The sequence below is a fragment of the Cyprinus carpio genome, chromosome B24, assembly GCF_018340385.1.
Source record: "Cyprinus carpio isolate SPL01 chromosome B24, ASM1834038v1, whole genome shotgun sequence".
In the NCBI taxonomy this organism is placed as follows: Eukaryota; Metazoa; Chordata; class Actinopteri; order Cypriniformes; family Cyprinidae; genus Cyprinus; species Cyprinus carpio.
Genome location: NC_056620.1, coordinates 21,721,325 through 21,733,733, shown reverse-complemented (window position 1 = coordinate 21,733,733; position 12,409 = coordinate 21,721,325).

Here is a 12,409-nt window from a genome sequence, read left to right as displayed (position 1 = left end):
TTGAACCCTGAAGACTGGCAGGAATGATGTGAAAATGTGTGCTACACAGTTATGAATTTACATTGTTAAATATATTCAACATATTAAAACAGCTTTTTGAAGTCTCTACTAATATTTTTCCCAATATAATAGTGTGTAATGTAGATCTTTTTAACCAAATAAATGCGCCCGTGGTGAGGTCAGAAGATAATTTTTTTTTTAATTGTAAAACAATATTTCCGCCCGCAGCCTCTGTCGTGTAAAATAGACATTTTGCATCCCTATTTAATTTCACATGAGAAAAAGTGTCCAATACAGGAGCTAAGATCTCACTTCTGTTTGGTCATTTTAAATAAATTAGCTTTAAATAAGCTTCATTATGAATCTCATCTGAAAACGTTATTCTGCGTTTCTGTGCGCAGCGTTATTTAATTAGAAACCCATAACTGCATTTTTAATAGAAAGTTGAGGTATGTTAACTTTGCCTTTCGATGGGGCAAAATACTATTAAATCAGCTTCTCCAGAGTGGTTATCTGTGAAACGAAAGTGACGATTATCAGCATCATGAATAATATTTTTAGAGCTTGCTTCTCCCCAGGCTTCTGTTGCACTTATCCATATCGGACCAACATCATCATTGAAGACCCATTCTAAGAGCTCCGCTTGGTGTAAATTCAACGTGCTGGCTGAACAGGCTGCTGATCGGATTTACTGCCATTCAGTGTCAAAAGGTTGGGCTAATAGAAGCCAAACGGTTAAACTGAGAACTGAACCGAGTCCAAGGGATTGACTTTCTGCAGATGAAAAGAGGACGTGATTGCTAATTCTTTTTTTCCTGCAGTAGCAGTCAATAATCTCTCCAAACGTCTGGCTTTCTCGTGTTGTTAGCCGGCTTTTTGACTCAAGCGATGATGAATTAAAGTTGTTCAATAACCTGTGATTTACAGAAACGAGGTGAGGTGAAAAATAGAAATGGCAAAAGGTAATCAGGAAATATTATATATTACTGTGGAGTGTGAAAGGGACCTCTCGAACAGAGGTTCACGAGCTTTAGATCTTCTTCAAATGTGTTTAGGTTTGTGGCATATGATATCAGTCTAGTCATGGGCCGTAGGTATGGATTTAGTGAAGGTCTCGAGGGTCAAACGCTTTTATTAGCAATCTGAACTGTTAATTGGATCCTAGTAGGGAACTTACACACTCGCTCTAAATGAAAGAGCGCAGATAAATTGTGGCTCCACCAAAGTGGCTCAAGGTTTTCAGATTCGCTCGTCCTTAAATTAGCATTGTCTTTTCCAGTATCCCTTAAAATCATTTTGACAAATGTGTAGGGTTTATCAACATCAATGATTTCTTTATATAGCGCAATTCTGATTTAGTATCTCAAAAATTCTGAATACTATTTTATACCTCAAAATTCTTAGTTTATATCTCACAATTCTGATATATCGCAATTCTGAGTTAATATCTCAAAATGCTAAGTTTATGCCTTGCAGTTCTGACTTAATATCTTGCAATTCTGTATTTATTTCTTGCAATTCTGAGTTTATATCTCGCAATTCTGACTTATATCGCAATTCTGAGTTAATATCTCAAAATTCTGATTTTATACCTTGCAATTCTGAGTTTATATCTCGCAATTCTGAGTTAAAATATCACACTTCTGAGTTTATACCTTGCAATTCTGACTTTCTCACAATTCTGAGTATATCTAGTAATTCTAAACTTCTCTCTTGCAATTCTGAATTTATATCTCGCAATTCTGACTTTTCCCATACAATTATATACGAGTATATCTTGCAATTCTGAGTTTATATGTATAAAATTCTGACTTCATATCTTGCAATTCTGAATTTATACCTCGCAATTTGTCTTTTTATTTCTGAATTTATAATTCTGAAAATAAAAATCACAAAAATATCTGAATAAATTATATCTCGCAAGTCTGACTAATTATCTCAGTTTTCAGAATTGTGAGGAAAAAAAATCTGAATTATGAGATATAAACACTTTATATTTTTTTCATCCCTTGACAGAACAAACTTCCCTAAAATATCACTTGTTCCAGATTTGAACCATATTCATACTTTTTAAACTGAATAAACTGTATTGTTTTCACAATGAACTGAATCTAAACATGCATTTGAAAATATGATTCTTTAAATAAATCAAATATTATTAGTTATGTCCAAAACTGTGCAAGCCAAATAGATGGAAATTGTATAGGCAATTCAAAATATTTTAAATATTAAGGCCGAACTGTTGTTTTTTTTTTAGTGCAAATTAAGCTTTTAAAGTTTCATATGACAGACTTGATGAAGTCGCTCTCAGGCTTTGTGTTCGTGAAATGATTCTGTAAGCCGTCTGTGGAGGAACTGTGCTAAGACCAGTAGATGTGCACCGGACACATTCACCCTATGCGCTTCATCTCGTCCCGTTCTCACACTGTCACACAGTTTCTCATCTTACACACTCAGTAGAACGGGATGGATAAAAAAGATAAACTGCTATGACAGGAGGAAGAAATATATTTTGTGACATTATACCTGCAAATCACAGTCTGTCTGACAGAGCATAAGGTTTTATGAAATTTAGCTTTCTAGTAAACTGTTAATGCATAGTTTAGATTGCAGACAGACAGTCGACATTATTTACATCAACATTTTTATGAAATGATGTTAAATTACATATACGATACATATTATCTATATTATCTTTCTATCTATCTATCTATCTTCATCTATCCTTATCTATCTATCTATCTATCTATCTATCTATCTATCTATCTATCATAAAGTTGTATGGGCATGGTAAAAAGACTTTACATTGCTAATGCCATTGGGAACATGAAGTACAGACAAGCCATTTATACAAAATAAAATAAACGTTACTAGCATGTTTTTTGCACGATTAGCAGATGTTACATGGTTTTCTAGAATGATTGTATGTTGTTAGCTTGGTTTCTAGGATGATTAGGGATGTAGTTTACATTTTGTGTATGATTAGCATGTTGCTAGCATGTTGATAGCAGGATTAGCATGCTGTTAATGTTTTTAACATGATTAACATGTTGCTAGCTTATGTCTAACATGTTTAGCATGTTTTTAGTCTGATAGCATGTCAAAATAATATTTTAGCATAGTACTAGTCTGATATTAGCATGTTTTTTTTTTTACATGAATTAAACGTGCTTGCTAGTATCTTATTCGCCAACACATGACATGTCTTCTAGCATGATTTAACATGAAAATGTTGTTAGCCTGATTTAGCACATTGCTAGCATGGCTTAGCATGTTGCAAGTGTGATTTACCATGTTCCTAACATGAATTTGCAGTTGTTGGTGGAGCTTTGGAGCTCGGAGTAAATAAACATCAAGGCATTGAACAGAAGACAGCATCACTTTAGGAACTGAGAAGAGGCTGTAAATCCTGGGGAAAATTTAATTTTACAAGTATCGATCTGTCTGTCTGTTTCTGCTCTGTCGTCTGTCTGTTTCTGTCTAGCTTCTACTATCCATATCTATCTATCTATCTATCTATCTAATCTGTGCATATGCAGTGAGAGTTATGCTATGCTATACTAATAAAAACATGTCAGAACTTCATCAATATAGTGCATGATAGCGACTTAGAACCTGCACAGCTTTCGTCTCCTACAGGTTTTTTGTTGACTTCATTCACGCTAACTTCAGAGCCGAGGCCGTCACTGGCGCAGTGTACTACTGTTTCTCCTTGCGCCTCAGGAAGCTTTTCATTTTTGCCATCTGTCCAACTTTAGTGCTTCCTTCTGCGCTTGACCCATGCATTGCTCTGCTCTTTCTCTTCACAGCTGCACGCCCCGTCCCCGAAAAGTGACTAGGCATAACAGCAACCAAGGTCGGCCCTCAATCCCCTGCTACAACGGGAAATGGAATCAAATCACGGAAAAATACAGGCGAACGTGGACAGAGTCACAAAACTACACAAGAGCCCGATGAGAAAGGCAAGATTCTCTATGGTGATGTGTGTGAAAGAGATGCCTGTCTGGCAGTGGTGCGACATGCCGCTTTGTGAGAGACTTCAGAAAGATTGCATACTAAAGAAAGCACAATAAAAATACTGTAAAAAAAACCAAAAAAAAAAAAATTTAGACGGCAATGACAAATAGTATAAACACAACACAAGATGAATCAAATTACAATATATCAGGCCTTTACCACTCTCAGAAAAAAGGTACAAAAAGCCGTCCACTGGGGCGGTACCTTGGCAAAGGGAACATCGTTTTACTTAAACGGTCCATTATTGGTACCATTAAAGATACATATTAGTAACCTAAAGTTGTACATATTGATTCCTAACCGGTACAAAAAGTGGAACCCTTTAGAAAAAAGGACCACCCCAGTGCCAGCTTTGTGTACCTTTTTTTTGAGAGTGTAAAAAAAATAAAAAATACAAATCAACGAAACCCAGTTTTGTTGAAAACAATTCACAACAATTCCTTATCTGAGATGCTGATGATGCAAAAAAACAAGAATACTGGTGAAAATAAACAAAAGCTCCATATCCAGGTCTAATAACGCAAAACAATAAAACTTTTTGCATCATTTCTAGTCTGTCATTGCTGTGTCGATTTTCTGTTATGGTCACCAAAACAATACTGGCACTACTAAACATACTAGGTCCTACTGCTAGTCAATTAAATTAGTAGAAGTAGCATAAATACTGAACCCCAAGGCTGAAGAAAATGGAGAGATGTACATTCTGTGGGCTCAGGCATAGCTGTTGCTGCGTCCTTTGCTTGTCTTCCTTCAACTGACAGCTTGTGTCACTTTTTTTGCTTTTTATTTCACAGTCCCTCAGTTATTCAAAGCGTTCAGGGAACTCAAATTACCCACCAAGCAAGGAGAGAGCTGGAAGGAGGGAGACAAACCAGGGGAAGAGAAGAGAGAAGCACTGACACTCGAAACCTATCTGGAATCTCCGAGTTTGAGAAGAAAGTTTGTAGAGATGGAGGGAGCGAAGAGCGAACGACGTGATTTGATGACAGACGTGGTTAAGGTGTTGTGTATATTGTCAGGTGTTATTTTTACACCAGCTAAACAGAATGCTGTGATGAAGCTCTTTCAACACCCTTTCTTAAAATCGCGTACCACAATTTTAAATCAATCTTCTCAGTTTCCTTTATACACAATCTACTTAGTTCTCATTATTTTGGGATGGTTGCTCATGCATTTGTACACACTGGTTTACACACATATACATTAATATTTACAAAAGAAGAAACATATACCAGTCATATTTTACAAAATAATAGTAACATACATATACCGGTGTTAATAAACAAAATAATGTTTTTTAATTTAACAATGATTTTAGTTTTCTTGAAATATGCTTATATATATTACTATAATATATTGTATAATATATTATACTGTGTACTATAATATATTATATAATATACACTGTGTATTTAAATTTGTATTTAAATAATAATATTTATAAAAAATGTTAAAAAATAAAATTTTATATTAAAAATTATTTTAAATATATAAATTATCAAAATAAACATTATATACATATTACTATAATATATTGTATAATATATTACACTGTGTACTTTAAGTACTATATTTATAATAATACTATATATATTTATATATATATATATATATCTATATATATCTAATAATTATAATTATACTTAATAATTTTTGAAAATAATTATAATCACAATATTTAGACATACATTTTATAATAAACATTTATTTTAAATATATAAATGATAATAATACATCATCATATTTAATTTATAAATATTTAGACATACATGTATATATTAATAATATATATGTTAATGTTTTAAATACCTATAAAGTATCATATATACTTTTATATACATATAAATATATCATAATATTTACATTTATTTATAAATATTTAAATATATATTAATATATCCAGACCCAGCTATGGAGTTTTTGCCCCTGCAGTGGACGTTACATTTTAATGAATTTCCCTAAGACCTCACATGTCACAGTTTAATTCTGCATAGGAAGTCCCTGTAAAGAGCACCTTAAGGACTTGTCATTTAAATATGAGTTAAATTCACCATTGTTGTCTAAATCAACCTCTCAGGAAAATGATGTTATTGGGTTTCAAAATTAAAAGAGGACTTCCTGTTATGACACAGTACTACATGTGGCATACATGGAGGGGAGGGGGGTGGGACACCAGGGACTAAAAGCAATGTTTGTTATGCATTTTGACAATTGTATTTTGTTAGATATTTTATAAAATATTATAAAATAATTCATAAAAATCCTTAAAGTTTGGTATAAAAAAAATCTAGACACCTAAAAATTGATTGGTGATTAAAAAAAAATCCCACTTTTTTTTTTTTATTAATTTATTTATTTATTGTCTTTTCATGTCTATTAATGTCATTTTATTTTTTTTTTCCCCACAGTCCTGGTGGCTTCCTTCAAGCTTATCTCTGGTCATTAAGTAAAATATAATTTTTCAAAAATGTTATTTTTCCATTTTTTCTTATGCTCTTAATAATGTAATGACACAAGAAAAAAACAAAACAAAAACTAATTCCTTCAAGCTTATCTCTGGTCATGAGGTTATATGTATATATGTATGTGTGTATATATTATTTATAAATATTAATATAATAAACTGTATAATATATTGATGTACTGTGCATTTTGCCAAACATTATTTTTTAAATATGTTAAATGTTTTAATTAATTATTTAAAATAATTAAAAATATATCATTTTAAATATATTAAATCTAAGAATATATCATAATATTTAAATGTATTTATAAATATTTGTGTAAAAGTGTTTGCAAATGTAAAAAAAAAACATTAAAATGTTTAAACATTTATATTTAACATGCTAATTATTTATTAAAACATTATTAAAATATATATTTTTTATTTTGCCAAGTTATTTATGTATCATCATTTATTTATAAATTAAACATTAAAAAAAATAAAAAACATTAATTTATAAAATAAATATAAAAATAAAACTCACTATAATAAAAAAAAATATAAACAATTTTTAATAAAATAAATATAAATAATTAAAACAAATAATAATAAAAAACGTATCAGTAATACGGTACGTTATGTTGACCAAATCGTTGATGGCAACCTTTTTAATTAAAGAAATCTCCTTCATGATTGAAAGTAAATATTTAATAACAAACGTATATATTTTATTACATTTAGAATTAATGGCGGTTATTATTATATATCATGACAAACATTTACTTATTAGCTATATCGATAAAAATTTATTAAAACTTAGAGTATCATTAGTACTTTATATTTATAATACTATTATTATATAAGTAGTTATATAAGCTAATATATTTGTATTTGTAACATGTATTTTAAATTTCCGACGTCCAGCACGGCTGACGCGTTAGCTCAGACCGGTTTTTCTAAACATGCCTCCATTAGTTTCTCAACAAAACTCACTCCGGTGGAGTTCAGACGGCCTCCAGTCTCTGCAGGAACTTCCTGTCTTTCGACGTCTAACTGTGTGCAAGATACTTAGTTTTAATCCTAATGAACTGATCTTTAAACCTACACATTTCTGACGTTGGTGCAGCTTTCATTCCTGTATATCCCCTCAGGAGTGTTGATACCCCACTCATATTGCCAGGCGCAAGCTGGTTGTTTAATAGAGTTCATCATCCAATATCTGGGTGTGTGCATCGGGGCTCACTGAAGGAGTGAAGAAGACCATCAATCCTGAAGCATCTGTCCTAATGACATCCCCGTCGTTCGGGTAGGTTGCTTGTACACACCAGTGTGAATCCTGAGAGAGTGCCAATAGTATCGAGTCGCAACAGGATTACCTGTGGTTATTTTTTATTATTTTCATTTACCTTACTGACTTAGATTACATCAACATGCAAGTTAGTTAAATGTAAGTGTCATTTATTCTTCATTTTATCATGAATTTTTATTAAAATAAGAATAAATACTTAATAATTGTTATTATATCATTACAATAGTATTAAAGACTGAAAGTGTTTGGGATTGCTAATTTTTTTTGCCTATGGAAAAATGTTTATACAATGTAAAAAAATTATTAAAAAAACACGATTTTGTGTATTAAAATCTTATAGCCCATTTTAAATCAGTAATTATAAATATGTCTGTGGAACTTCTAATTCAATAACAATTGGTAGAGACCTGAGAATGAAAAACCAAACAGAGTTTTTGTTCTTTGTCTTTGCTTTGAGTCTGTGTGCAAAGAGGTAACACACCGACTCACAGCCCACTTTTTATCAGTATGTCGTACATTGAAGGACCAGATTTAGGACCCTTTTGAGCCAAATCATGTTGCTCAGTGCACATCACCCAATAACTCAGTGAACATCTCATGCACATTACCTGGACGATGTTTGGTTACTCTCAAAAAAACTGGCCGAGTTCCCTGGTACTACCGTTTCCACCTTAAATGGTTGTTTTCTTAACCTATAAGCAGTTTCTATTTCTTGCGTTTCTATTTTTGTATTTACCTTTCCACCAAAAAAATTATGTGTTTGTGTTTGATTAAATGAATTTAAGGTTGTAATTAATATTTTAAATCATTTGTTTGAATTGTTTGGCTCCCTTTGTTGTGCTTTCTGATTCATAGACATCCAGTTTAGAATTAATACAAACATTCTATTAGTTTTTTTTTTACTTCAATATTTTCTTCAATATTTGTGTGACATTTCATCTCTCTCTCTCTCTCTCTCTCACACACACAGAACCACACCACACACACATTTTGTTAGTTGCAAGATTCGTTGTCATGGCATGTAAATTCCTTATGTTTTTACAATGGGTAACAAAATAGTTTCCCACACTCAAAAAGACTATTGTATATGCCTATTTGTATATTAACTTTTAACAGGTTTATTAGTTATTATTAATTATTTACTTATGGATTTTCACAGTTTTAATATTTCATCTTTTGAAAAAAGGTTGAAAAAAGTATTTCCAAAGAAAATATATTATTTTATGTTATTATTATTAGCCTATTATTAAATAAAAAATATAAAAAAATCAAAAACAATGATTATTTTTATTAAAATTATTATTATTATTATATTAATAATTAATAATACTATTATATTATTATTAATTATTACTATTCCTAAGAAAAATAGCTGATAATAATAAGCACTAACCTATTGTTTAATGGTTAGTATTATTGACCATATTGAACATCGAAAGATTGTTTAGCGCATTTTAAAATAGCTATCGCAATTTCGTCATTAAAACGCTTCCAACGAAAAATCCTGAAGAAGATAGTTTGGGCTAGAGCCTGGTTTACTAACTCGTTACTGAATCTCTGTTAATCGAACCGCAGTCCGCAGGACCTCGGGGCGCAACGGTTAGTAGCGGTCTGACTCCAGATCAGAAAGTTGGCGTGTTCCCAAAATCACGTCGGTGGTCAAAACTTTTCATCTTTTACCGCACTCCTTCAGGCTTATTAAGGTACTACACTTAATAGCAACCATATTATATTCCGAGTTATGTATTATGAAATTTTGTCACATGTTGGCAGTATGGCCTACATAATAATAACAACAATATAAAAACTTTCAATAATAATTATCTAGCATTAAAAATGTCCGAAAACAGATATTTGATCGTTTGACAGGGCCACGTTTACATGTTTATTCTATGGACAATGTTTTACAAATGCCAGAAAGACGTTAGAATGTAGACATTTAATATAAAATATAGACATGTAAGAATGTTTCAACCATAATGATTATAGTGTGTGAGAAATATTTTTAATTAGTTGAAATGCGGCCTGTATTAATTTAATTTTATTACATAGTATACTGTGTATTAATAATAACTTTTGAATGTTTGGTTCCTTTTGTTATACTGCTTGTCTACCATGAACCGCACTTTGTGCATTAAGCCAATATGTTTTGTTGTACAAATATATTATAACATAATTCTAAAGAGTATATCGTATTTATTGTATTAAGGTGATATTAGTTATAATAATTATTATATAATAATTATCCTTTATTTTATAAAACGTACATATTACTTTATTGTGTTTACAATGTTGTAACATTGTCACATTAGGACTTGCAGTGCAGATCACAGAAAGGCGCTGCAGCTGACATAAGCCACCAGCATTACTTCAACATCAGTCTAAAATACAAGTTTGCTTACACACTAAAATTAAACTTTTCCCACAATTAGCAAAACCTTACACTCAAGAAGCAAAACACAAGGCTAGATTTGCATAACTGTAAGCACAATGTCAGCTTCACACTATTTGCAAAACATTACACACAGTGATTTGCAAAACACTTAACACACTTCTATACATTAGACACAGAAATCTAACGTTATGTCACTTCTTTGCCATTTCAAGACACTTTCCAAAATGCTACACATATGAACATACAGCCATCTGGTGTGCAGACACTTAGGTGCTTACAGTTTTTCTCGGTCGCTTTGGTACATTTCTCGAATCATCCTTGACATTTGCAAAACAGTAATGGATTTGCAATAAACCATGGATTACCTGCAAAAGCCAGACTCTTGCTCAAAATCCTTAGTTTCATCTCTCAAAAATAAATATCTGTGTCAATCAACATGTCAGTGCCTTTAGAATGACAAGTCCTTGTGTCATTGTGTACGGAGAAGTCAGTCAAATTTCTTAGTCATGTTGTCAATATAACATGTAATGTAAACTATGGCAGGATGACAGTTACTGTATTGAACAGTATGCCATATGCTTATATATGCCATATATCCATTTCAAAAGTACCAATTTACACATTACTGTATGTGTGATATTGTGATGATTGATTGCAAAGAGACTGGATAGAATCAATAGTAACACGCTTTACTAGTGTTCCTGACAAAAAAAAAAAATAAATAAAAATAAACACCTTTACAATGTCATTGTGATATAAAAAGGATAAGGAAATATGGGCACAAAGATGAAAAAAAAAAAAAAAAAGTCCATTGTCAGAATTTGTAACTCTTGTGTTGTCCTCTGTCTATACAGTATATGCTTTCCAACTGAAGATTCATGAGATGAACCTTTGAGCTATTTTCAGAGAAAATGGTTTATCATTGGTTGGTCTACATTCTCTTCATTAGTCAAGATTCACTTGCACAATTCATGCCAAATTTACAAAAAAAGTCTAATAATAATGTGTAAAAAAAAAAAAAAAATTGAACTAACGACTAGATGTTTTGAGGGGTAAGACTATTGCACAAAAAACTATATAATACATTTTGAGCAACATGACCTTAGCAACTGATAATGTAGGAAACCACAGATAAATGTGCATAATCAATTGCATGAATGTACAAAAGCAATCACAACTTGTTTTATGATGTGTATAAATTACTAGATGATGTGGAGGTTGTACAAGTAGTTTTGTCATGATTCTTGATTTCTAATTTCGAGAAATAGCATATCTTGTAAGTGACTGAGAAAAACTGTAACTGTAAACTCAACAATCAAGGTTGATATTCCACTATAAAAGTTAACAGGTGAATTTTTGTCTTCAACAAAAATGAAAGGCAGTGGTGCAGGAAGAAGAATAGGGGAGAAACATCTTTGGCCAGAGAGCTCTTTTGAATGTCCCGGGTCACCGTGGTGGTAACATCACAATATATTCTGCAATCACGTAGAATGGGGTCCTCCACTGGCATGCCAAAATAGGTCCTTATAACACAGACCACATACGTTTTTAGACAGACTAAGCCGTGGACAGACTAGGCGTCTGGTTCCATTATTCCAATACCTCCCACAACACTCTCCCTTCCTTTCCTTTTCCCCTTCTGCATGGCAGTGGAAGGTTTATGATCTCTGACCCTATGTTACACCCCTCATTCAAAGCAATGGAGGAGGCCTGTGACCTAACAGATGCAGAGTCTGTGTAAGGATGAATGCTAATGAGGATATTGCTTGTGATGTTGATGAAATTCTCTGGCCAGATCCAGCTAGGCGAAGAGATAATGTATAGTATGTTTACTGTAGTATTTTCTGCACAATATTGTCAGTTTTTTCAGAATATTTTTTTATGTTTGGTGTTGTTTTTGTTATTTACTGTAATTGTAACCTGTACTGGATACAGTCTGCTTAGCTAACAGTGTTATTGTGCACACTACTGTAATATCATGACAGCTGGGACATGTTTTGTTGTGATTCTCCATGTTGACTGATTTGGGTATATGGAGAGAAATCAATGATATTTTCCTCAGTCTGCAGCACTGGTCTTGTGTAGTGTTTGGTGAACTATTGTATAGTTGCACTTTCTCTGTGTACTACATTTACAGTACTCTAATCACTGAGAATTAGACTTGCTAAAAGTGTTTTAGGTTAGCAGCAGCAGTGTGTAACTGGTTCAAAAAGATTAAAGTCATATGAAATGTGTGTGTTTCGTA